General features: G+C 39.0%; 1 non-coding gene across 1 annotated transcript; it reads right to left on the bottom strand.

Moving 5' to 3' along the window:
* Nucleotides 1-5,041: 5,041 nt before the first annotated feature.
* On the bottom strand, nucleotides 5,042-5,113 carry TRNAC-ACA (transfer RNA cysteine (anticodon ACA)). Its single transcript has one exon. It is a non-coding gene; the product is annotated as a tRNA-Cys (tRNA).
* Nucleotides 5,114-21,954: the final 16,841 nt, after the last annotated feature.

The raw sequence follows: 21,954 nt of genomic DNA, 5'->3' as shown, positions 1-21,954 counted from the left end.
ATGAACCACTACGCTTTCTAGGCTTAAGGAAACAGGAACCCCCAAACCAAGTGCTATGGTGCGTTCCGTGCTGGATTCTCAGCCTCTCCGCTGCGAGTTTAAGTCTCTCCTGCACTTTCTTATATCCCTGGAGACGCCAAGATTTCTATAGCGAGAAGCAGTGAGGGGCATATGGGGACCATTCCCCGGCACTCTCGCTCTTCAAGGCACAAAACTAGGCGAGCGCAATTCCGGTTCAACGTTCCCTCTTTTTTGCGAATCAGCAGTTTTTCTCTTTTCCCCAGGAGGCCCTAAGGGGAGTGCTCTGCAAGCTCTGGGCGAGGAAGATGGTTAGGAGCCAGTCAAAATCAAGCACCAGAAACTCAGAAAGATTGACAGCTCATCCCCAAACTGGGCCTGGACGTACAAAATGAAGGCGAAAATACTGAGATACTCCCCAGAGCATGACCAGGAAACTGTTCTGTAAATTTGCTCTTATTCAGAAAACAGTACTGAAGTGTGTAAGAGCAGACATGATGCCCGTCGGTTCCCCAGCTTTGTTTTTAGCCGGTCTTCGGCACGGAAATCGGGACCGTGATCTGTTCTATGAAAAACAGCTCTTGGCCACAATACTTCCAAATTCCACCTAGCACCATACAACCAGTGGCTTCTCCTGATAGGGTGGAGAGCTGAAAAAGAGACTGACCCTTTAAACACTAAATTCCTCACTCAAATCCTTCTTTTAATACAATTGCAGTATCCAAAGCCCCAAGAACCAAAATTTGAAAGACAAAAGCTGAATACAGATAAAGAATTGAAGCCCTCAGGGCATTATATTTACTGGTCAGAAAACTGTCTAAACATATGGCTAATTACTGAAGCTGAGTACTGGATACATGGAGTTAATTACACAATTCTCTCAACTTTGCTGTATGCGTGAATATTTCTCTAATAATTTTTTAACTGTCACTTAAAATGTAGGTGGGGCAGTCAGGGATAAACAGGTACCTCCAGCTTTCTGGTTTTAAGACTAAGTGGGATTGGTAACTTCACTGTGCCACTAAACACCAATCACCTCCTCTGTCCATCACAAACCCACCCCTTATTTCTTCCAAGGAAGTAGGGTAGGCTACCTCTTGTTGTTTTAGTCACTAAGTGGTATCGGACCCTTTGGGACCCCATGGACTATAACCCACCAAGCTTATCTGTCCATAGGCTTTCCCAGGCAAGAATATTGAATGGATTACCATTTCCTTCTCCAGGGGAATCTTCCCAACCCAGGGATCAAAACTGCCTCCTCTGAAGTGGCAGGCAGATTCTTTTACCACTGAGCTACCTATTTATTTTATTTATGAGCTGCCTATTTAATATATATGATAATTATAACAAAGCACAAATACTTCTATTACACTTCAGTTTTTAAAATAATTCTGCTTCAAAGCCTATCATAAAGTAATCATTGAAATGTGGCATGTCAAAAGTTACTCCTCTGATATCATGGACTATAAAATGAAGGATAATATATATCACGCCTGCCCTTGGGTTTCCTGGTGGCTCAGTGGTAAAGAATCCACCTGCAATGCAGTAGCTGCAGGAGACACAGGTTCAATCCCTGGGGTCAGGAAGATCCCCTGGAGAAGGGCATGGCAACCCATTCCAGTAATCTTGCCTGGAGAATCTCATGGACAGAGAAGCCTAATGGGCTACAGTCCACAGGGTCACAAAGAGTCGGACACAACTGAAGCAACAGCACACACACTCAATATTTACTGATATAAACTAGAGTTTGTGGGAAAGTAATATTTAGATACCTCCTAAATATTTGGATATCCCGAAGATGAGAAAGTCTAAAAACTTTTTTTCTCGTGTATAATATTACTAGTTAAGGTTAAAATCATGAATTAATGTAACTTCTCTTTAGCAGAACCCTTCCTTTCTAATATTTCATTTTGCCAGTTCATGGCATTTTCCATAGTGTCTCCTAATTCAAGTATTTTCAAGCTTTTAATTAGGTGCAAGTACAACTTTAAGAGGACTCTGTGCAAAAACATTGTTCTGATTTCTGCTTGGGTTCTATTGCAAAGACTATTATTATAAAGCTCTCCCACCAAACTTGGCTGTAATCTGTAAATTCAAGAGATTGCTAGCCATAATGCATAAGTTCATGTTAGAGATCCTGAAGCCAAACAGGAGAATGATCTGAATATCTACCAGAGTTTGTCAGCAAAATGTTATTGTACTTAATTAAGATTTTCTTAGTAATTAAGATTACTGGGAGTGTACTCTGTATGTATGGGAAATAAATTAAAAGACTGGATATCACAATCACATTAAGCAAATTTTCATCCTATAATATTACTTCATGAAGGTTTCAAATCAAGCCTAACAGAGTGTGAATTGTTTGAGGGTAGAGATCAGTATCACTCAATTTTGTCTCTGAAATAGCTAGCTAAGCTACAGGCACACAAATTAAGTGGCTCAACTACTCTCAGTTCACAACAGCCTATGTCAGCCATTGTTGTTTCTTTTTTAACCTGAACACTAACAATAGCACATTACTACAGAACTTCTTTCTCAAGATTGTACAAAGTTTTTCTCCATGATATAATATTATATAAAGTGTCTCAGACATTTTTTTCATGAATCTTCACTCTAATTAACTCTATGCTGTGTTTTCTTACTCCTTTTTATAACTATGCTAATTTTTCTAGAATTACCTCTTTATAAAATCTTACTCTATTTCATCTTAAAAGTATAGTCCTCAGAACTTAAAAGTCATGCTCCAGATTGGTCATAACATCCAAGAAGAGGAGATCTTGCCTTTTCATTCTAAACACTCCATATCAAGTAAGGGTCTAAACTTGCATCTGGTTCTTTAACAGCCACATCACATAGCTTTTTTATGATGGATTAAAAGCTAAAATTCGTATGTGGTTTTTTTCTAGATGTTATTAAGCCACAGATAGAAAAATTCTAGACTTTTACACTTAATTTTTTAAAGTCAAATTGGCTGAATGTCATTGTGTTAAGAGCTAGCCAGTCTGGTTCAATCACATATTTTACCTATCAAATTTCATATCCCTACATATTTGGTAAGCAGTCACACCAGATCTTCCTCTGAGCTGCTGAAAAAAATTTCATCACATGTGTCTGAAAAGGAAGGCTTGTAACCACTACCAATCACCCTATCTGACATCAATTTTATAGGAATGCCTAAACTAAAATAAAGATCTGACAAAGGCACTATCAATGTTCTCCAAAAAAGAATCTACACAAATCTCACGTTATATTATAGTTTCAAAACAAAGTATTTCCAGATTATAATTGTTTATATATTTTTTTAAATTTTGATAAAAATTTGACAGCTATCACCCCCCAAAATGGCCATCTTTATTTTAAACAATAAAAACATCAGATTTACTGCCATGAAAAATCATAAGCATAACAGCACACTTTATGTAATAGCTATTATTCAATACTGATTTGGAAAGACAACACAAGATAAAGAAGTGTGTGTGCATATGTGTGTGTGTTAGAGAGGAGGATAAAATATACTGTTACTAATAGATGATAAATTTATTGGTAATAAAATTTTCTACTCATAAAGTCCCAAAGAATTAAAAAAAAATAGAACTAAAAGAGAGCTCGATGAGATGACTAAGTTAAAAAAACATAGTTTTCCTACATATTTGCAATAATAGACAAAAAAGTAGGATTTCAGTCAATTATGGATAAATGAAAATGGTTTTCTTCTCCATAAAACCTACCAAAAACAACAGAAGAATAGCCAACAAAAAATAAAATTGTGTCTTTGATGAAACTCCTTAAAGCGTTTGAACTTCAACCATAGTATATATGAAGAGAAGTTACCAAGTGCTAAGAAAATTGGACCAAGATGCAAGAAAATGCTGAGAGAGTATTCTTGCCACTGGAGACCTTGGGAAGAGCTGGTAGGTTAGAGTTTTCCAAAGTAGTACTTCACACTGAGATATAAAACAAAAGATCACTTATTTGAAACAAAAATATCTAGGTGCCTAGGCTAAATCAGGTAGGGATTTTCCATAATCCTATTTGTCAGCACAAAATAGGAGAAAAAGCAGGAGTGAATGCACTAGTGAGCAGATGCACAATTATTTCAAGAGTGAACCTAAGTATGTGGTAAAATTAAGAGAAAACTGTGGAGGACAAATTGCTCTGCAGCTGCCAGTTCTCATTATTGGGAGATATGTAAAAGCTAAGGTATACACAAACCCCTCTAACAAACGGTAAACAGGAAATGCTCACCTTAGTCCAGAGCACTACTGGCCCATCCATCTACATTTTCACCTGCAGATAGCTGGTCCTAAAGGAACTCCTCTCAAAGATAAATAACAATCAAAAAAGAGCCAATGCAGGACCTACATAAATATTACAAGAAGGAATAAGAAAATAAATATGAAAAATAACAGATAATAACACACAGATCTCTAAAGGTCTCTAGTCAAAAGATTCATGAAACAATTTTAAAGGGTCTCGGAGAATTAAGAACTCAGGGATACAGAATTTCAAAGAGAAAGTGAAAATGCCACAGAAGACCATGAAAACTGAGCTGATGCAACTCATGACATAAGTGGAAGAGAAATATAAAATCAGAAATAATAGAATATAATAACAGAAATTAGAGCCACATTGGAAATAGTAACAAGGTGAACAGGCTCTCCTTGGTGTTAATACATAGTCAAGAACAAGAAGAAACACTTGAGAAGGCTGAGAAAAGTAAGGAGAGAGAACAGACTTCCAGTTTCACCTCCAACACGTAAAGAGCTTAGAATTTATCACTTTTTTCTTGTAGTAACAACAAGAAAAGCTGGATACATGACTTTTCCTGAACCCATCAGAGAATTGAGTTTACAGGAAAAATCTCTACTCTAAAATCTGGAAAGAAAAAAAGTGAAAGTGAAGTCACTCAGTCGTGCCCAACTCTTTGTGACCCCATGGACTGTGGCCTACCAGGCTTCTCCGTCCATGGGATTTTCCAGGCAAGAGTACTGGAGTGGGTTGCCATTTCCTTCTCCAGAGGATCTTCCCAACCCAGGGATCGAACCTGGGTCTCCTGCATTGTAGGCAGATGCTTTACCATCTGAGCCACCAGGGAAGTCACCAAAATTTGGAGAAATAAGCAAATGCAGAGAGTCAGCCAAGATCAGTTTCCATGGAGCTGAAGCCTCTAGAGGCACAGCCTTGTAGGAACACCTAAATGAAAAATTTGACAAATTGATGGAGGCTGAGTTGTGGACTATCTTAAGAGTGAGAAACTCATGGAGGTCACAGTTGAGGTGAGGAGGAGCATGACTACTTTTATGGACTTTACTTTCAGGAATCCCACTAGGTTCTCAAACTGAACATCCAAGAAAGATCTCCTTGGCTCTGGCAGGGAGAGGGGAAGAGTACTCCTTCTGAGGTAGGCCCAGAAGCTTCTCCTTTCTTCTTTTAAAAAACCAATTGTATGTAACAATACGTATAAGCATATTTCTGGGATTATAATATATAGAAATGAAACAAAATTGCCAATTACAGTACAAAGGAAGTGGATGGACGAACAGCTGTATTGGATAAGGAAATTCCAATGCAGGGCAATAAATTAACAGAACCAGAAATGGGAAATGAGAAACACTATAAATATATAATTGCTTTCCTTTTTCCCTCAACATCTTTAAGAGACATAAAATTATATAATGTAATAACTATAACAATGTACTGTTGGGTTTGTAATATATAGAGATGTGTATTGCTTTCCTGTAGCTGCTGCAAAAATGTTGCCACACATTGGGTGGCTTAAAACAGTTTTTCTCATAGTTCTGGAGGGGAGAAATCCAAACTTAAGGTGTTGGCGAGGCTGCACCCCTTCTGGAGGCTCTAGCCGAGATTTCATTTCTTGCCACATACAGCTTTTGATGGCTGTGTTCATGACTCCACTCTGCTTCTGTCTTCACATGGCTTTCCCTCTGTGTCTGTCCCCCCTTATTCTCTCTCTTATAAAAAACACTTCTTGTTGGAATTACTGCCCACCTGGGAAATTCAGGATAAACTCCTCATTTCAAGATCCTTAACTTAATTACATCTTCAAAGTCCGTTTTTTCCCCAAATAGGTCATATTCACAGGTTCCAAGGGTTAGGAAGTGGACATACCTTTTTGGAGGCCACAATTAAACCCACTACAAGATGTAATACATATAATAATAAAACAAAAAGGAAGAAAGAAAAAGAGTTATATAGGAATAATATCTTTATGCCTTAATAGAATTAAGTTAATATAAATCTGAAGGAGATATTGATATTATAATGTATATAATAAACTCGAGAGAAACCACTGAGAAAATAACTCAAAAATACAGTTAAAAACCCATTGCAGGAATTAAAATGTTACATTTGAAAATACTCACTTAATAAAAATATCGGTAAAGGAGGAATATAAAAACAAAGGAGAATTATGACATAAAGAAACCAAAAGTAAAATGGCAGACAAGTAAAAGAGGCAACTGCCGAGCAGTTGGCCCACATGCACCCCTCTTGTGCCATGGTAGAAAGACTTTTTCCCTTCCCGATTAAAAACAGATACAACAGGATTTCCCTGGTGGAGCAGCGGAAAAGAATCCACCTGTCAATGCAGGGGACAAGGGTTTGATTCCTGGTCTGGGAAAATTCCACCTGCCCCTGCACCACAACTACTGAGCCTTCACTCTGAAGCCCATGAGCTGCAACTATTGACCCTGTGTGCTATAACTACTGAAGCCTGCAGAGCCCTAGAGCCCGCACACCCCAACTACTGAGCCCTCGTGCTGCAAGTAATGAAGCCTGCGTGCCTAGAGCCTATGCTCTGCAACAAGAGGAGCCACCACAATGAGAAGCCCAGCCACCACAATGAAGAGTAGCCCCCACTCACCGCAACTAGAGAAAGCCCACCTACAGCAATGAAGACCCAGTGCCATCAAAAAAACAGAATAGGTGCAAAACTCCCCAATGTTCAAAGCAGCACTGTTTACAATAGCCAATATATGGAAGCAGTCTAAGTGACCATCAACAGATTAATAGGTAAAGAAGATGTGGTGTGTGTGATATACACACACAATGGAATACTACTTAGCCATGAAAAGAATGAACTCTTGCCATTTGCGGCAACATGGATGGATCTAGAGAATACCGCACTAAGTGAAGTAAGCCAGAGAAAGGCAGATATTATATGATATCACTTAAAAGTGGAATCTAAAAATACAAATGAATATATTTACAAAAGAGAAATAGACTCACAGACAAAGATAACAAACTCATGGATACCAAAGAGGAAAAGGAAGGGGGAGGGATAAATTAGGAGTATGGAATAACATATCGTTGTTTGTTGTTAACAGATTCACACTGTGAGTGAGTGAGTGAAAGTTGCTCAGTCGTGTCCGACTCTTTGCAACCCCATGGACTATAGCCTGCCAAGCTCCTCTGTCCATGGAATTCTCTGAGCAGGGATACTGAAATGGATTGCCATTCTCTTCTCAAGGGATCTTCCTGACCCAGGGGTTGAATTCAGGTCTCCTACATTGCAGGGGGATTCTTTACTGTCTGAGCCATCAGGGCAACCCTATTATACATAAAATAGGGAATTCCCTGGTAGTCCAATGGTTGGGACTCTGTGCTTTCACTGCCAAGGACCTGAGTTTGATCCCTGGTTGGGGAACTATGATTCCACAAGCCACACAGTGTGGAAAAAAATAATAATAAATAAAATAGATAAACAGCAAGGATTTAGTGTAACAATTTTTACACAGGAAACAATTTTCTATAATGAAAACTAATCTGAAAAATTATATATACACACATACACACACACACACATACATGTGGGCTTCCCAGATGGTGCTAATTGTAAAGAACACGCCTGTCAATGCAGGAGACAAAAGAGATGCGGATTCAATCTCTGGGCCAGGAAGATCCTCTGGAGGAGGGCATGGCAACTGACTCCAGTATTCTTGCCTAGAGAATCTCCACGGACAGAGGAGCCTAGCAGGCTACAGTCCAGTTCAGTTCAGTTGCTCAGTCGTGTCTGACTCTCTGCGACCCCATGGACTGCAGCACACCAGGCTTCCCTGTTCATCACCAACTCCCAGAGCTTGCTCAAACTCATGTCTGTTGAATCAGTGATGCCATCCAATCATCTGATCCTCTGTTGTCCCCTTCTCCTGCCTTCAATCTTTCCCAGCATCAGGGTCTTTTCCAGTGAGTCAGCTCTTCACATCAAGTGGCCAAGGTATTGGAGTTTCAGCTTCAGCATCAGTCCTTCCAATGAATATTCAGGACTGATTTCCTTTAGGATGGACTGGTTGGATCTCCTTGCAGTCCAAGGGACTCCCAAGAGTCTTTTACAACACCACAGTTCAAAAGCATCAATTCTTCAGCGCTCAGCTTTCTTTAAAGTCCAACACTCACATCCATACATGACTACTGGGAAAAACATAGTTTTGACTAGACAGACATTTGCTGGCAGGGTAATGTCTCTGCTTTTTAATATGCTATCTAGGTTGGTCATAGCTTTTCTTCCAAGGAGCAAGCGTCTTTTAATTTCATGGCTGCAGTCACCATCTGCAGTGATTCTGGAGCCCCCCCCAAAAAACGTCTCTCACTGTTTCCACTGTTTCCCCATCTATTTGCCATGAAGTGATGGGACCGGATGCCATGAACGTAGTTTTCTGAATGCTGAGTTTTAAGCCAACTTTTTGACTCTCCTCTTTCACTTTCATCAAGAGGCTCTTTAGTTCTTCTTCACTTTCTGCCATAAAGGTATTGTCATCTGCATTTCTGAGGTTATTGATATTTCTCCTGACAATCTTGATGCCAGCTTGTGCTTCATCCAGTCCAGCATTTCGCATGATGTATTCTGCATATAAGTTAAATAAGCAGGGTGACAATATACAGCCTTGACATACTCCTTTCCCAATTTGGAACCAGTCTGTTGTTCCATGTCCAGTTCTACCTGTTGCTTCTTGACCTGCATACGGATTTCTCAGGAGGCAGGTAAGGTGGCCTGGTGTTCCCATCTCTTGAAAAATTTTCCACAGTTTGTTGTGATCCACACAGTCTAAGGCTTTGGTGTAGTCAATAAAGCAGAAAGTGAAACTGAAAGTGAAGTCGCTCAGTCGTGTCTGACTCTTTGCAACCCCATGGACTGTAGCCTACCAGCCTCCTCCGTCCATGGGATTCTCCAGGCAAGAGTACTGGGATGGGTTGCCATTTCCTTCTCCAGTGAATCTTCCTGACCCAGGGATCAAACCTAGGTCTCCTGCATTATGGGCAGGCGCTTTACTGTCTGAGCCATTTTTCTGTAACTCTCTTGCTTTTTTGGTAATCCAGTGGATGTTGGCAATCTGATCTCTGGTTCCTCTGCCTTTTCTAAATCCAGCTTGAACATCTGGAATTTCATGGTTCACGTATTGCTGAAGCCTGGCCTGGAGAATTTTGAGCATTACTTTGCTAGCGTGTGAGATGAGTGCAATTGTGTGGTAGTTTGAACATTCTTTGGCATTGCCTTTCTTTGGGATTGGAATGAAAACTGACCTTTTCCAGTCTTATAGCCACTGCTGAATTTTCCAAATTTGCTGGCATATTGAGTGCAGCACTTTCACAGCATCATCTTTTAGAATTTGAAATAGCTCAACTGGAATTCCATCACCTCCACTAGCTTTGTTCGTAGTAATGCTTCGTAAGGCCCACGTGACTTCGCATTCCAGGATGTCTGGCTCTAGATGAGTAATCACACCATCGTGGTTATCTGGGTCAGGAAGATCTTTTTTGTATAGTTCTTCTGTGTATTCTTGCCACCTCTTCTCAATATCTTCTGCTTCTGTTAGGTCTATACCGTTTCTGACCTTTATTGCACCCATCTTTGCATGAAATATTCCCTTGGTATCTCTAATTTTATTGAAGAGATCTCTAGTCTTTCCTATTCTATTGTTTTCCTCTATTTTTTGCATTGATCACTGAGGAAGGCTTTCTTATCTCTCCATGCTACTCTTTGGAAATCTGCATTCAAATGGGTATATCTTTCTTTTTCTCCTTTGCCTTTAACTTCTCTTCTTTTCTCAGCTATTTGTAAGGCCTCCTCAAACAACCATTTTGCCTTTTTGCATTTCTTTTTCTTGGGGATGGTCTTGATCACTGCCTCCTGTACAATGTCATGAACCTCTGTCCATAGTTCTTGAGGCACTCCGTCTATCACATCTAATCCCTGGAATCTATTTGTCACTTCCACCACATAATATTTAGGGATTTGATTGAGGTCATACCTGAATGGTCTAGTGGTTTTCCCTACTTTCTTCAATTTAAGTCTGAATTACTTAAAAAAGGAGTTCATGATCTATGCCACAGTCAGCTCCTGGCCTTGTTTTGGCTGACTGTATAGAGCTTCTCCATCTTCAGCTACAAAGAATATAATCAATCTGATTTCAGTATTGACCATCTGGTGATGTCCATGTGTAGAGCCTTCTCTTGTGTTGTTGGAAGAGGGTGTTTGCTATGAACAGTGCATTCTCTTGGCAAAACTCTGTTAGCCTTTGCCCTGCTTCATTTTGTACACCAAGGCCAAATTTGCTGTTACTTCAGGCAAATTGAAGTAACAATTTGACTTTCTACTTTTGCATTTCAGTCCCTTCATTTCAGATGAAGAGGACATCTTTTTTGGGTGTTAGTTCTAGAACGTCTTGTAGGCCTTTATAGAACCTTCAACTTCAGCTTCTTCAGCATCACTGGTTGGGGCATAGACTTGGATTACTGTGATGTTGAATGGTTTGCCTTGGAAACAAACAGGGATAATTCTGTCATTTTTGAGACTGCACCCAAGTAATACATTTCCAACTCTTTTGTTGACTATGAGGGTTATTCCATTTCTTCTAAGGGATTCTTGCCCACAGCAGTAGATATAATGGTCATCTGAGTTAAATTCACTCATTCCAGCCCATTTTAGTTCACTGATTTCTAAAATGTCAATGTTCAGTCTTGCCATCTCCTGTTTGATCACTTCCAATTTACCTTGATTCATGGACCTAACATTCCAGGTTCCTTTGCAATACTATACTTTACAGGATCACATGGACCACATGTGACTTTACTTCCATCACCAGTCACATCCACAACTGGGTGTTGTTTTTGCTTTGGCTCTGTCTCTTCATTCTTTCTGGAGTTATTTCTCCATTCTTCCCCAGTAGCACATTGGGCACCTACCAACCTGGAGGGTTCATCTTTCAGTGTCGTATCTTTTTGACTTTTCATACTGTTCATGGGGTTCTCAAGGCAAGAACACTGAAGTGGTTTGCCATTCCCTTCTCTAGTGGACCACATTTTGTCAGAGCTTTCCACCATGACCTGTCCGTCTTGGGTGGCCCTACATGGCATGGCTCATAGTTTCATTGAGTTAGACAAGGCTGTGGTCCACATGATCAGTTTGATTAGTTTTCTGTGACTGTAGTTTTCATTCTGTCTGCCCTCTGATGGATAAGGATAAGAGGCTTATGGAAGCTACAGTCCATAGGGTCTCACACATGCATGCACATACATGTATATCTGAATCACTTTGCTACACACCTGAAAATGTTACAATATTATAAATCAACTATACTTCAATAAAAATAAAAACAATTTTTTAATTGGAGTTGGACAGGTGCCACATGACGTGCATGCTCCAAGCAGAGCATCCATTAAGCCTGAAACAGGAAAATGTAGCCCCACATTGTATATACACCTAGCAAAGGCTGTATGGACTCTTCATCTCTTGATAAGGAAATGTTCCATTCCTTATCAAGACCCATTCTATTTTTTTAGGTATAATTTTTTGTTGTAAGTTCACTTATTTAAATAAACAACTCATTTTTGAAAATGTACAAACTGTGTAGCCATAACAATCCCACTTTAAAACAATTTTATTACTTTACAGCACAAATATTTCTCAAACTTTATTGACTACATTTGACAATAGCTTCTTTTTCAAAATAAGTTACATATGTACACCATTCTGGTTCACAGTTATTATAAAATACTGGCTACATTCCTTGTGATGTGCAATATATCCTTGTAGCTTTTTTATTTTATATATAATAGTTTGTACCTCTACAAACTACTATGTTTGTATTCCCTCCCCTGTTCTTATCCTTCCCCATTTCCCTCTCCCCACTGGTAACTACTAGTTTGTTTTCTATTATCTATAGGTATATTTCTTTTTTGTTACATTCATTAGTTTGTTTTATTTTTTAGATTCCATAAGTAAGTAATATCATACAGTATTTGTCTTTCCCTATCTGATTTGTTTCACTTAGTATAATATACTCGAGGTCCATCCATGTTGTTACAAATGGCAAAATTTCATTCTTTTTGAGGCTGCATCTTCTTTATCCATTCATCTGTTGATGGACACTTAGGTTGCTTCTATTGGCAACTGTAAATAATATGCTGCCATGAGGGCTTCCTCAGACAATAAAGAATCTACCTGCAATGCAGGAGACCCGGGCTCCACCCCTGGGTCGGGAAACTCTCCTGGAGAAGGGAATGGCTACCCACTCCAGTATTCTTGCCTGGAGAATCCCATGAACTGAGGAGCCTGGCAGGGTACAGTCCATTGGGTCACAGAGTCGGACATGACCTAGCGACTAAGTATACACACATGCTGCTATGAACATTGGGGTATGTGTATCTTTTTTAATTTGTGTTTTCATTTTTGTCAAATATATATCCAGAACTGAAATTGCTGGGTCACATGGTAGCTTGTTTTTAGTTTTTTGAGAATATATCATACTGTTTTCCATAGTAGCCACCAATTTATGTTTCCAAAAACAGTGTATATGGGTTCCCTTTCCAAGACCCATTCTTATGTAGCTGAATGAGGGTTGAAAGACTGTGCACATGAGACTGCCTTTCTCAAAACTAAGTCACAAAACAAGCCCCAATAAATTTTTAAAAATTAATGCCATACAAAGAATATTCTCTGACCACAATGAAATAAAACAAGAAATCATAACAAAAGGAAGTTTGAGGAATTCACAAATATGGGAAAATTAGATGACGTATGCTAAAATAACCAATGGGTTACAGAAAAAAGAACAAGGAAAATCAGAAAATACTCTTAAATGACCAAAAATGGAAACACAACATATGAAAACTTATGGGATGCAACTAAAACAATGCCTAGAGAGAAACATACAGCTACAAATGTTGACATTTAAAAAGAAGAAATATCTCATCAGTTCAGTTCAGTTCAGTCACTCAGTCGTGTCCGACTCTTTGCGACCCCATGAATTGCAGCACGCCAGGCCTCTCTGTCCATCACCAACTCCCGGAGTCTACCCAAACCCATGTCCATCAAGTCGGTGATGCCATCCAACCATCTCATCCTCTGTCGTCCCCTTCTCCTCCCACCCCCAATCCTACCCAGCATTAGGGTCTTTTCCAATGAGTCAACCCTTCGCATGAGGTGGCCAAAGTATTGGAGTTTCAGCTTCAACATCAGACCCTCCAATGAACACCCAGGATTGATCTCCTTTAGGATGGATTGATTGGATCTCCTTGCAGTCCAAGGGACTCCCAAGAGTCTTCTCCAACACCACAGTTCAAAAGCATCAATTCTTTGGTGCTCAGCTTTTTTCATCGTCCAACTCTCACATCCATACATGACCACTGGAAAAACCATAGCCTTGACTAGACGGATTTTTGTTGGCAAAGTAATGTCTCTGCTTTTAAATATGCTATCTAGGTTGGCCATAACCTTCCTTCCAAGGAGTAAGCGTCTTTTAATTTCATGGCTGCAGTCACTATCAGCAGTGATTCTGGAGCCCCCAAAAATAAAGTCAGCCACTGTTTCCACTGTTTCCCCATCTATTTCCCATGAAGTGATGGGACCAGATGCCATGATCTTAGTTTTCTGAACGTTGAGCTTTAAGCCAACTTTTTCAATCTCCTCTTTCACTTCCATCAAGAGGCTCTTTAGTTCTTCACTTTCTGCCATAAGGGTGGTGTCATCCGCATATCTGAGGTTATTGATATGTCTCCTGGCAATCTTGATTCCAGCTTGTGTTTCTTCCAGCCCAGCGTTTCTCATGATGTACTCTGCATATAAGTTCAATAAGCAGGGTGACAATATACAGCCTTGACGTACTCCTTTTCCTATTTGGAACCAGTCTGTTGTTCCATGTCCAGTTCTAACTGTTGCTTCCTGACCTGCATACAGGTTTCTCAAGAGACAGGTCAGATGGTCTGGTGTTCCCATCTCTTGAAGAATCTTCCACAGTTTATTGTGATCCACACAGTCAAAGGCTTTGGCATAGTCAATAAAGCAGAAATAGATGTTTTTCTGGAATACCTCATATCAATATCATATCATATCAAATACCTCATATCAATAACCTAATCTTCTACTTTAAGACATAGTAAAAAGAAAAGCAAATCAAATCTAAAGCAAGCAGAAGAAACAAAATAATTAGGATTAGATCAGAAATAAATGAAACAAAGAATGGTAAAACAACAGAGTAAGACAATAAAGCCAAAAGTTGGTTCTTTGAAAAATCAACAAAAGTGGCAAAACTTTAGCTAGGTTGACCAAGAGAAAAAAAACAGAAGACTAAAATTACTTAAAACCAGAAATGAAATAAGGGGCATTATTATTGATCTCACAGAATTAAAAAGGATTATAAGAGAATACCATGAACAATTGCATGCCAATATATGAATAGCTTATATAAAACAGACAAATTTATATAAAATAAAAATATAAAACCTGAGTCAAAAAGAAATAGAAAATCTGAGTGGATCTATAGAAAGTAAAGAAATTGAATAAATAGTGATAGAAATACATACAAAACAAAAACAAATAAATAGGACCAAAAGTTACTATGAATGAATTCTACCAAATATTTAAATAAGAATTAACAGCCGTTCTTTACAAACTCTTTCAAAAACAGAAGAGAAAAGACATAAACACTTATTAGCTCATTCTGAGGGCAATATTACCCTGATACCAAAACCAAAGACATCAAAAGAAAAAAAGCTAGAGACCAATATCTCTCATAAATATAAAAACATACATTCTCACCAACATACTAGAGAACCATACTCAGTAAAGAAATTATTCACTATCACCAAGCAGGAGTTATTCCAGGAATGAAAGGTTGATTTAACATCTGAATAATTAATAAATATAATACACCACAGCTAATGTAATATTCAAAGGTGAAAAGTTGAAAGCCTTCCTGCTAAAATCTGGAGCAAAACAAGAATGCCCATTCTGACCACTTCCATTCAACATAGTATTGGAAGTCCCACCTACAGCAATCAGACAAGAAAAAGAAAAAAAAAATCCAAATTGGAAGGGAAAAGGTAAAATTGTCATTATATGCAGATGACATGATTATAAAGAAAACCCTAAAGACTCCGCATGAAAACTATTAGAACTGATAAATGAATTCAGAAAGGTATAGGATACAAGATTAACATACATAAATCTACTGCATTTTTTACACTAACCATGAAATATCAGAAAGAGAAAGTTTTTAAAAATTATGCTTAAAATCAAATTTAAAAAAACAAAATACCTAGAAATAAACCTGACAAAGGAGATGAAAGACTTACACACTCATTGGGAGCTATAAAACATTGGAAAAGAAAACTGAAGATGATTCAAATAAATGGAAAGATATTCCATGTTCTTCGATTGGAAGAATTAATATTGTCCAAATGGCCATCCCACCCAAAGTAATCTACAGATTTAATACTCTCCCTATTAAATTACCCATGATGTTTTTCACAGAACTAGAACAAATAATCCTAAAATTTATATGGAACCACTAAAGACCTGGAATTGCTAAAGCAATCCCAGGAAAAAGAACAAAACTGGAAACATAACCCTTCCAGACTTCAGACAATACTATAAAGCTACAGTAATCAAAATAGCATGGTATTGGCACAATATATGGATTAACAGATATATGGATTAATGGAACAGAATAGAGAGCCCAGAAATAAACCCACACACCTATGGGCAAAAAATCTTTAACAAAGGAGGCAAGAATATACAATGGAGAAAAGTCAGTCTCTTCAGGAAGTAGTGTTGGGAAAGCTGGACAGTCACATGTAATCAATCAAGTTAAAACACTCACTCACACCATACACAAAAATAAATTCAAAATGGTTTAATGACTTAAATATGACACACCATCATAAACTCCTAAAAGAGAACATAAGCAAACATTCTTGAACATAAATCATAGCAATACTTTCTTATATCAGTCTTTCAAGGAAAAGAAATAAAAACAAATATAATAAAGTGAGACCTAATCAAACTTATAAGCTTTTGCACAGAAAGGAGACCATTAACAAAACAAAAAGGGATATGGAAAGGGATAAAAATTTGCAAACAATGTGACTGACAAGGGCTTAATTTCTAAAATATAAGAACAGCTTATATAGCTCAATATCAAAAAATAACTAACAACTCAATTAACAAGTGGGCAGAAGATCTAAATAGACATTTCTCCAAAGAAGACATACAGATGGCCAAAGGCACACAAAAAGATCCTCAATATTGCTAATTATTAAGGGAATGCAAATCAAAATTACAAAGAAACATCACCTTACACTGGGCAGAATAACCATCATCAAAAAGTCTACAAATACTAAATGCTGGGGAGAATGTGGATAAAAGGGAACCTTCCTACAATGTTGGTGGGAATGAAAACTGGTGTAGCCATTAAGGTAAACAATATGGAGGTTTAGTTTAACTAAACACAGAGTTACTATTGTCATTGTTGTTTTGTTATACAGCAACTATTGTTGTTGTTGTTCAGTCCCTAAGTCGTGTCCAACGTTTTGCAATCCCATGGATTGCAGCACATCAGGCTCCTCTGCCCTCCACTATCTCCTGGAGTTTGCTCAAACTCATGTCCATTGAGTCAGTGATTCCATCCAACCATCTCATCCTTTGCTGCTCTCTTCTCCTTTTGCCTTCAATCTTTCCCAGCATCGGGGTCTTTTTCAATGAGTCAGCTTTTTGCATCAGGTGGCCAAAGTACTGGAGCTTCAGCTTCAGCCCTTCCAATGAACATTCAGGGTTGATTTCCTTCAGGATTGACTGGTTTGATCTTGCAGTCCAAGGGACTCTCAAGAGTATTCTACAGCAGCACAATTCAAAGGCATCAATTCTTCACTGCTCAACCTTCTTTATGATCCAGCTTTCATCACATTCATACATGACTACTATGGAAAAACCATAGCTTTGACTATACAGAATTTTGTTGGCAAGGTGATATCTCTGCTTTTTAATATGCTATCTAGATTTGTTATAGTTTTTCTTCCAAGGAGCAAGTGTCTTTTAATTTCATGGCTGCAGTCACTGCCTACAGTGATTTTGGAGCCCAAGAAAATTAAATCTGTCAGTTTCCACTTTTTCCCTTTCTATTTGCCATGAAGTAATGAAACTGGATGCCATGATCTTAGTTTTTTTAAAGTTGAGGTTTAAGTCAACTCTTTCAATCTCCTCTTTCACCCTCATCAAAAGGCTCTTTAGTTTCTGCTCAGTTTCTGCCATTAGAGTGGTATCATCTGCATATCTGAGGTTGTTGATATTTCTCCCCACAATCTTGATTTCAGCTTGTGATACATCCAGCTCAGCACTTCACATGATGTACTCTGCATATAAATTAAATATAAGCAGGGTGACAATTCACAGCTTAGTCATACTCCTTTCCCAGTTTTGAACCAGTCAGTTGTTCCATGTCTGGTTCTAACTGTTGCTTCTTGACCTGCACACAGGTTTTTCAGGAGACAGGTATGGTGGTCTGATACTCCCATTTCTTTAAGAATTTTCCACAGTTTTTTGTGATCCACACAGTCAAAGGCTTTAGTGTAGTCAATGAAGCAGAAGCAGACAGTTTTTTTGGAATTCCCTTGCTTTCTTCATGATCCAACAGATTTGGTAATTTGATCTCTGGTGCCTCTGCCTTTTAGAAACCCTGCTTGTTCATCTGGAATTTCTCAGTTCACGTACTGCTGAAACCCAGCTTGAAGGATTTTGAGTATAACCTTGCTTTTACACTATGTGAAATGAGTGCAGTTGTACAGCAGTTTGAACATTCTTTTGCATTGCCCTTCTTTGGGATTTGAATGAGAACTGACCTTTTCCACTTCTGTGGCCACTGCTGAGCTTTACAAATTTACTGACATACTGAGTGCAGCACTTTAACAGCATCATCTTTTAGAATTTTAAATAGTTCCGCTGGAATTCCATCACCTCCACTAGCTTTGCTCAAAGTAATGCTTCCTAAGGCCCACTTGACTTCACACTCCAGGATTTCTAGCTCTAGGTGAGTGACCACACCATATGATCCATTAATCCCACTCTTGGGCATATATCCAAAAAGGACAAAAGCTCTAATTTGAAAAGATATATATCCCAATGTTCATAGTGGCACTATTCACAACAGCCAAGATATGGAAGCAACTTGAGTGTTCAGTTCAGTTCAGTCATTCAGTCATTTCCAACTCTTTGCAACCCTATGGACTGCAGCAGGCCAGGCCTCCCTGTCCATCACCAACTTCCGGAGCTTGCTCAAACTCAGGTCCATTGAGCTGGTGATGCCACCCAACCATCTCATCCTCTGTCATCTCCTTCTCCTGCCTTCAATCTTTCCCAGCATCAGGGTCTTTTCCAATGAGTCAGCTCTTCGCATCAGGTGGCCAAAGTATTGGAGTTTCAGCTTCAGCATCAGTCCTTCCAATGAATATTCAGGACTTATTTCCTTTAGGATGGACTGGTTGGATCTCCTTGCAGTCCAAGGGACTCCCAAGAGTCTTCTCCAACACCACAGTTCAAAAGCATCAATTCTTTGGCGCTCAGTTTTCTTTATAGTCCAACTCTCACATCTATACATGACTACTGGAAAAACCATAGCTTTGCCTAGACAGACCTTTGTTGGCAAAGTAATGTCTCTGTTTTTTTAATATGCTGTCTAGGTTGGTCATAACTTTTCTTCCAAGGAGCAAGCGTCTTTTAATTACATGACTGCAGTCACCATCTGCAGTGATTTTGGAGCCCCCTAAAAAGAAAGTCTACCACTGTTTCCATTGCTTCCCCTTCTATTTGCCATGAAGTGATGGAACCCGATGCCATGATCTTAGTTTTCTGAATGTTGAATTTTAAGCCAACTTTTTCACTCTCCTCTTTCACTTTCATCAAGAGACTCTTTAGTTCTTCACTTTCTGCCATAAGGGTGGTGCCATCTGCATATCTGCGGTTATTGATATTTCTCCTGGCAATCTTGATTCCAGCTTGTGCTTCATCCAGTCCAGCATTTCTCATGATGTATTCTGCATATAATGCATGCTGTTACACATAATGCATGCTGACTCATAACTCAGTCAGTAAAGAATCTGCCTGCAATGCAGGAGACCTGGGTTCAATTTCTGGGTCAGGAAGATCCCCTGGAGAAGGAAATGGCAATCCACTCCAGTATTCTTCCCTGGAGAATCCCATGGACAGATGAGTCTGACAGGCTACAGTCCATGGGGTCGCAAGAGTTGGACATGACTTAGCAACTAAACGACCACCACCACCACCACTCTGCATATAAGTTAAAAAAGCAGGGTGACAATATACAGCCTTGACGTACTCCTTTCCCAATTTGGAACTAGTCTGTTGTTCCATGTTCAGTTCTAACTGTTGCTTCTTGACCTGCATATGGATTTCTCAGCAGGCAGGTCAGGTGGTCTGTTATTCCCATCTCTTTAAGAATTTTTCACAGTTGGTTGTGATACACACAGTCAAAGGCTTTCACATAGTCAATAAAGCAGAAGTAGATTTTTTTTTTGGAACTCTCTTGCTTTTTCAATGATCCAACGGATGTTGGCAATTTGATCTCTGGTTCCTCTGTCTTTTCTAAATCCAGCTTGAACATCTGGAAGTTCACAGTTCACGTATTGTTGAAGCCTGACTTGGAGAATTTTGAGTATTACTTTGCTAGTGTGTGAGATGAGTGCAATTGTGCAGCAGTTTGAGTGTTCATCAACAACTTAAGTATTCATCAACAGATTAATGGATAAATAAAAGGTGGTGTAAATATACACAGTGGAATGTTACTTACTCAGCCAAGAAAAGTAATAAAATAATGCTATTTGCAGCAACATGAATGGACGTAGAAATTGTCATACTAAGTGAAGTAAGTATGTCTTAGAAAAAGACAAACATCATATGATACCACTTAAATGTGGAATCTAAAAAAATGATACAAATGAACTTATTCACAAAACAAAAACATTCTCACACAGAATACAAACTTACGGTCACCAAAGGGGAAAGGCAGGGATAAATTAGGAGTTTGGCGTTAACAGATATACACTACTGTATATAAAACAGATAAACAACAAGGATCTACTGTATAGCACAGGGAACCTTATTTACTATCTTGTAATGTGGCTATTAGTCACGTCTGACTCTTTGCAACTCCATGGACTATAGCCCACCAAGCCCCTCTGTCCACATAATTCTTCAGGCAAGGATACTGGAGGAGATAGCCATTCCCTTCTCCAAAAGATCTTTCTGACCCAGGGATAGAACTCAGGTCTCCTGCATTGCAGGCAGGAGATTCTTTACTGTCTGAGCCATCAGAGAAGCCCATTTTATTTTCTTGGGCTCCAAAATCTGCAGCCATGAAATTAAAAGACATTTGCTCCTTGCTGTCAGAATAGAAAGTCCCAGCCCCAATTCTCCCACAAAAATACTAAGTAGTAATGATATGTGTAATGAAAACCCTTACAAGAATTCCATAATCAAGTTAAGAAGTTGGAGTACCCAAATGAGTTTAAAACTTAAACAGCTGAATTGGAACAAATAAGAAGAATGATTTTACTTTACTCAAATTAGCCCCTCCCAGAAGTTGCCATAGCTCAGCACCAGGAAAAAACACACTGGTTCACTCTCCCACCTTCAAGGGGAAAGAGAAGAGTAGAGCATGTGTCCAATGTTTCAGCTTCTTGGACAACTTCATGAGGGACTAGTTTCTATATATTGCCCTACTCAGAGAACTGACGGAACTGGCATAGTTTGGGTGCCTGGGAGCCGTGAAGAATAAGCAACTTAGCTGCTAGCAAAAAGGCGGCTATCTCCTTTAGGAAGGAGGGAGAAAGGGCGTGAATCCAGCCCTTCTGGGTTTTGGAGGGTTGCTCAAGGAACTAGTATCTGTCTCACTTGACTTTAAACTGTCAGGGAACCACCATAGTTTAGATGCCTAATGGCCTCTGAAAACAAGCAAGAGTAGCTTGCTGCTGTAGAACCAGAAAAATCGAAATGCTACAGAAAGACAGTAAAAGGAGCAAGACAGATCATTTTAAAATATTTGATAAAGAGATGTAAAAAGAAAAAAAATATGGAAAAGAACGAAGAAGGATGATGGGACTTAAGGGACATCATTAAAAGAAATAATCATTGGAGTCTCAGAAAAGAGAAAGAGAAAAGGGTACAAAGCATATATAAAGAAATAACAGGGACTTCCCTGGTGGTGCAGTGGATAAGAATCCGCCTGCCAATGTAGGTGACACAGATTTGATCCTTGGTCTGAGAAGATTCCACATGCCTCGGAGCAACTAAGCCTGTGTGCCACAACTATTGAGCCCACACTCTAGAGTCCACAAGCTGCAACTACTGAAGCCCACGCACTTGGAGCCTGTGCTCCACAACTAGAGAAACCACTGTAATGAGAAGCCCACATACTGCAACTAGAGAGTAGCCTCCACTCACCACAACTAGAGAAAAGCCCACAGAGCAACTAAGACCTAGCACAGCCAAAAATAAATAAATAAATACTTTTTTAAAAAAATAAAGAAAGAATGGTGAGAATTTCCCAAACCTGGAGAGGGGTTTGGACATCCAAGTTCATGAAGCCGATAGGTTACCTCAAATTTTCAATGCAAGACAATCTTCTTCAA

The sequence above is a fragment of the Giraffa tippelskirchi genome, chromosome 6 (assembly GCF_054371585.1).
Source record: "Giraffa tippelskirchi isolate mGirTip1 chromosome 6, T2T-mGirTip1v1.2.pri, whole genome shotgun sequence".
Classification (NCBI taxonomy): Eukaryota; Metazoa; Chordata; class Mammalia; order Artiodactyla; family Giraffidae; genus Giraffa; species Giraffa tippelskirchi.
This window is presented reverse-complemented; position numbering and strand designations above follow the sequence as displayed.